Here is a 6,625-nt window from a genome sequence, read left to right as displayed (position 1 = left end):
GCGGGTGTCTCTTCGCAGAATCTGACTTGACAAAAATTGGAAATTAAAACCCTTATTTTAATGTGGACTTAATTAAATATTTAACTCTAATTATGATGAAGATAAATTGTCCTGTTGAAATTGATTACTTTTAGAATTTGGAGTCTATAATAAAATAATCTAATATGAATCGCTGATCAGTAATGCTAAAAATGCATAGTTACATAGTTGATTTATTAAATTATTATATTTTGAAAATCGAAATGAATGGTATAAAATGAGATATTGTGTTATAGGGATATCTCGTGCCTAAATTGCATTTATTGACATAAAGATTGACAGCGATATCCAGTCATGTTTTCGTCAAATAAATTGTACGAAATTGTTATGCGTTTTATAAATAACAGTATATACTATCTTCGTCAAGGAATGTTAGAGAAAATTTCTTAGAGTTTTTCCAGTGATACGAACATCTGCATTTGCGACGTGTCTAATTAATTGAGTTTTATCCGCATTTTGTGACACGTCCGATCAGTTGGTACCTGCATTTTACATGTCCGATTAGTTGACCGCGTCAGAGAATCCACGTCATAGTGAGGTACGTCATCCGCCATCATTTCTCTTATCAGGCGCAGCTATTATACTATCGTTGGAATAGAGATGACTACATCCTTAATTTTGCCAGGTGCAAAAGTATATATAGGCGTCTATTAAAATTGATTTTAAAACTTGATGCTTAATTGTATGTCATTGACATTGAGAGACATTGTAGAAAATTTATTTATTTTGATTTCTTGCGGCGCAGTGATAAAACTGAAAATTCACCAGCTTACTATAATTACTTCTATAATATTCGGAAAAATGTGAGAGTAGGATTTGCCAGTTCTATCTTACAACATTGTAAAGCATTGGTGACGTCTAAATTTATAGTATTATGTAGTTCGCTTTTTCATATTCGTTGTCGTAACAAAGTTTTACGAATAGGGTAGCATGGCTAATCATATTTCATTATACAACTTATGACTAAAACATAACGCAAGTTGCATTATATATGCATTAGATCGGTGCAAAAGTTCAGCAGCTCTATCGAGAAAAGCATTTAGTGAAAGTTCCACGAAGTAAACAATGTCTTTTTATTTATCTTTAGATAAAAGTTTAATCTTTGATAACTTTTATTAACTCGTTATTGATTATTGATTTTATTGGATGTGTTGCAACGAGTAACAATATTAAAAATTTAATAATAACGTCTTTGTGAAAACAAGCTACTTTTAAACCTAATTGGAAGATTGGAACACGCGTCAATTATTTTCTCAAGATATTTCTTGAGAATAAATTTGGAAAAATCGTAATTTAGGATTAGGATTTGCACAGTTTAAAAAATTATGCTTTGTAAAAAGGATATAATTTTTTACCGTAGACATCCGCAGCTTGCATAAAGCATAAAGTTGTGAAAAAAAAACTGTAAAATTGCAAATGTCCTATATCGGGAACGGGAGCGCGAATCTAAGAAGAGTCGCGTAGGCGCGCAGATTCGCGTGCATCGCGAACGCGCAGATGATAGAAATAGCGGGGAGGACGGAGCGGGGGATTGCGCCTAGTGAAGAAAGAGAGGGATGGGCAGAATGCGAAGGCGTGCGAAGCGGAATGACATTGTTTGCACCCGTGACGTCACTCGTAATTGTAACGAACAATGAGAGAGGCACGACTCTGTGCGCTCGCGAGCCGCATGTGCCCCGGGGTCTAGGGTTACCTGACGTCAGTGGCAGGCTGACAGGCTAAATAGAAAAAAAAAAGCGTCGTGGCTCTGGTCTTGCAACTGCAGGTTGAAGGAAGCTGGTCGCAAATTAGAATTTGGATAAGCCGTGACAGCGTAATAAATAAGCATTCTTATGCATTATTAAGCGATTCATTTTATCATTTATTTTCCCTTTCGTTTTAAAAACAAACATTTTATTTTGTAAGAAATATTTAATCGATTAAATTATAAAATTATTATCATTGATTATTCTTTGGACCGTAAATTATTTTGTTAATTAAAATTATTTTATAATAAGAATCAAAATTAAAATTAAAATCGCTAATAGAGGAAATTATATAAACTAATTTCCTCCCTTTCCTCTTCTATTTTAAATATGCAAACTTGGTAATGTTTATTATTATATATTATAAATTAATTTCACTTGTCTCGAGCTTTATTCAAATTCTAGATTTCGTTTTGGTTGGAAACAAAATATAAAAATTTGATTTATTGATGAAGGTGAGCGAAGCAGAATCCACTTGCCATTGTAATTCCGAAGATTAAGATCGCATTAACGCTCACGTTAGGTTATAACATTCATTCGCGATACGACAATGCATATGAGTTGATCGACTGTTTTTAGTGCATATCATTATCAAAACATTGTAATAAGCCACACAAAATTTTCCAAGTACAGAACCATTGTTTTGCGCGAAAAAAATGCATTGTCACACAGTTTGATGACAAAACTGTTGATTCTGTCAAACGAAATAATAAATGTCAACATTTCGTATCGCCCGAAACTTCCTCAAATTGCTTACACATGATCATGCCACATCTTAACGAAATCCCGATAGGTCGTTTCCAGACGGTAATAAAATCTTGGCAACATTCTAAGTCCGTGCGAGTCCTTATCGTCATTCGACGAGAAAAGACTTCTTTGAGAGGAAGATGGGCATGCGCCACAAGCTCGATTATCGACGATTTCGTGACGATATTAATTTATCGGCAAGCACGTGGGCATGCCACGGTCTTATCTAGCCACAACTTGCATGTGCGATCATTTCATTCAGTTTGCTACGTTTCGCTGCCTTAAATATCTACCGTCTCTAAGCCAAAGAATCCTTCTACGAAAGAAAGAGAAAAGACCTGCGCGCGGACGTTCATACAGAAAATTATGTAATATATTATAGAATTATATTATTTTTTTAATATGTTATTTTATAAATATTTTATAAACATATCGAAAATCATTAAGCACTTAAAGATATGGCGAAGACGTTTTATATCTTGCACGATAGAAATATGTATGTAGCAGACGCATCTTAGTATTGAAAAGTAATAGATGCTGCGATGGTTTACGAGATGCAACGCACAGTAAATCGTGACGCATAGACAGCTTCTTTACTTTATTAGCGGTTTATAGCTGGGCTGGCTAGGCATATTAGTTAAATACGTAAACAATTTATGAACAACGTCGCGCGCATGTCAGAGACTTTTGTCTCTACAGAAAATAGGAAATTACTTATATGGCGACGTAATTCGCGCCCGCAATCATCACGCCGGATGATCGTAATTTACAAACGTACTGGAAACGACCAGCGAAATGTGTTTATACACCTGTACTTATCGTAGCCTACATCGGATGACGTAAATTTGAAGCATCGCACGTTATTATTCCCGTCGCTGCTCGATAGGAACGGATTTTTGCAGACGGAGAAACGGAACTGGTTGCAATAAGCGTTTCCTTATTCTGGTTATCGTCGCTCAGTACGTTTGACATTTCACCTTTCGGAGGGATATTGCATCTGCATGCATATTAGAGTAATTCATGCTAAACCATTCCCGTAACCATTTTAATTCGAGTTAACTAAACGGATTCAATCAAATCTCAATTAATTTTAATTAATGGTAATGGAAACAGTTAATGGATATATGTATCTTTATAGATGCTTCTTCCGTCATTTCACGCAGCTTTGAAACTTATTTCAATAATCGATTTGATTCAATCTGGTTTTTTTTTTTAAGTACACTTTGTAGAAAAGATGAAATGTCCTTTTCTTGAAGGAGGATTTGGGAAAAGAGGATAAAAGGGGTTAAAAGGGGTTAAAGTGCGCGGTTTTTTTTCGCTCCAAGCAAGCGAGATTTTACATTCGCACGTTTCAACGCAGAAAATAGCATAATAAGTTACAAACATAATAGGAAACACGCACTGTTGTTGGAAAGCGTGAATCCGCATCTAACTGCACCATTGCTGTCCGCGACCATTATCCGCAGTTTTTTTCAGCACGTGCTCGCCTTTGTAGATTTTGCATACTTTACATTCGCATGCCCCAACGCAGAAAATAGCATTAACAAGTTACAAACATAATAGGAAATAACGCGCGTGACCGTGACAATGATGATCTAATTATATGGACTTACACGATTCAGTCGATTAATTCGAATAATAAAAGCGCGTGAAGCTCGAATTTTTTAAATGGTATCCATTTTGATACATGATCGAATATATAAGCTGAAAGACTGAGATTTAGACAACGCGATTAATTTCACACATATTTGTGATTATTTAAATATTATTATTTATCTTCACAGTCAAAGAAATTCCATTGCACGAAATTATTTTAGACAAAAAAGTAACATAGATAAAAGTTCGAGATAATTGTATATTTATGTCTGCTGAGTATTCGCGTTTTTGGATATTTTCGTTCATTGAATAATTAATTAAAATTAATTTATCTTGTATATATGTACATATACAAGTCACGTCTGCAGGCTTTACAAACTGTGTGTTTCATGCTAGACTGGCATGATTTTGGCAGTAGCAAAGCATGATCTGCTGTGCCAGATGTAGAAATAAACTAAAAATCTAGCAGAATCTGATATCATGATATAGCAGATCTTGATGGCACGTTGTGCGCGTTTCTGCGATTATATATTGTGGCAGCAGAAAATGAGCCTTTATGAGGACGCAGTGGACAGGAATCTGCCGCATATTCATGTTTAGATCTGCTGGCATATTGTCGGTATTCTGCTAGCTATTTGGCTATTAGATCGCGAAAAAAAAATGTACGCGTACATGCATATATAATAAACGGAAGATTAAAACTTCGAGGAAGTCATTACACGGATTTAGAACGCTTCAATGATTACAAGGGTAAAGTGCTATGCGGATTTAAAACGTTCGAATAAGCAGGGCTTACAAAAGTAAGAATAGTTGATAAGTAGAAAGAGAACGATTATGAAGAATAAGAAGTATGACTGTATATTAACAAACCTGAATATCATGGATAATGAATTCTATAATACAAAATTCCGGCATTGCAATAAGAATCGTATTGTTACGTATTAGGTCGACAGGGAAAAGTTGAATCACATGAATATGTATCTTCGAAACCTGTACAGACTTCGTCGATAAAAGATTTCATCATTTTCTCTAGAGGGAAAAATAAATAGGGAATTCCATGTTCTCCAAGAGGTAATTCCAAGAGGTAATCGTTTGATATTTGTGATATTTATTGGCGACATATCACTTCTCTAGAATATAACGCGTTTTCTTGGGAAGACGCGGATGCGATCCTTAATGTCAAATCCGTCGGCGCTACGTTCGAGATTGCTCGTGCCATGATCGCGCGCGTCGCACGCGGAAGCTAACGAGCAGCGGAGTACTTACGACAGACAAATAGCGTTCGCTACGAAGGGAATTTCGTTTGCAGAAAGAGGGAGCGAGAGAGACAGACAAAGAGAGAGATAGAGAAGGACGGAGAAGTGGCGAGGCGGACGAGCGTACGGAGACTGCGACGACGACGGCGGCGGCTCTCGATCGGCCGAGAGAGGAGGTGGAGAGACACTCCGACGAAGATGATGTTCGGTAGGATCAGAAGAGAGGAGGTCTTCTCCGGCAATGGCTGATCGTCGTGGCCGCGATGCCCGCGGCGTATGAGCCGCTCTTATCGCGAGGACGACGACGTTAACGCTCTGCCCGCAGCGACCGGGGATCCACGCGGGGATCTACGCGCTCGTGATCTCGCGAAAACGTGACGTGGTGGGCGGACGCGGTGCGTGAACGAGGATGAAGGGACGGTCCCTCGAGGCCCCGCGAAACGAGGAGCCGGCTGCGTTATTGTCGCGAGTGAGTCGCGAGAGCGGTGTCGAGGAGTGTTAACAATTGCGGCCTGCCGCGGCGGCCGAGTGCGGGAGAAACGCGCGTTCGTTAATAAACGCGCGTGCACATTAACAAAGAGACCGAGAGAGAGGAAGAGAGAGGGAGACGGCGAGAGTCAATCAGACACTTCCGTAAACAGACTGAGGTATGAATGGGCACCGCGATGAGCGTGCGCGCGCGATCAGGTGAATCGGTGATCATCAATGAGAGAAGTTTGCGCGATCGATTGTAGGACTTAAACCCCGCGGAGTGCGCTTTCGATGACACTTAAGACTACTCGAGGCGATCTCGTCGAGTAGTAATCCCCTTATTACCGCGAGAAGACGCGGTCAACAGTCGCGAAGCGATTTTCGCGGGAGGGTTGTCGAAAAGCGGAGACTAACTCGATCCCCTCGAGACAGCGCCAAGTGGTGGAGGATCGACTGAGGTCAGACCGACCCGGCGATCGAGCGAAGCGGCAGTTATCACTTTCCTTTCCCGTCAGCTTCCTTCCTCTCGTCCTCGAGTCCTCGCGATCGAGGACCAAACTGATCGATGTTCGCGTCGCGATCGACTTGGCGCTCTCGGTGTTGAGCTCTTCGTCGAAAGGGAGCTCCTCGTCGGTGTTGATCAGACTCAACACAAGATTCGTGCGACATGAGACATGAAGTGCAACGCGCTCGTCGCAGCCGGATGCAGATCGGTATCTCGGACCCGATCAACCACGACTCGTTAGGTTTAACAGCAGTGATCTCGGTGGT

The sequence above is a fragment of the Temnothorax curvispinosus genome, unplaced genomic scaffold (assembly GCF_003070985.1).
Source record: "Temnothorax curvispinosus isolate PA1 unplaced genomic scaffold, ASM307098v1 QBEX01015898.1, whole genome shotgun sequence".
Taxonomy (NCBI): Eukaryota; Metazoa; Arthropoda; class Insecta; order Hymenoptera; family Formicidae; genus Temnothorax; species Temnothorax curvispinosus.
This window is presented reverse-complemented; position numbering follows the sequence as displayed.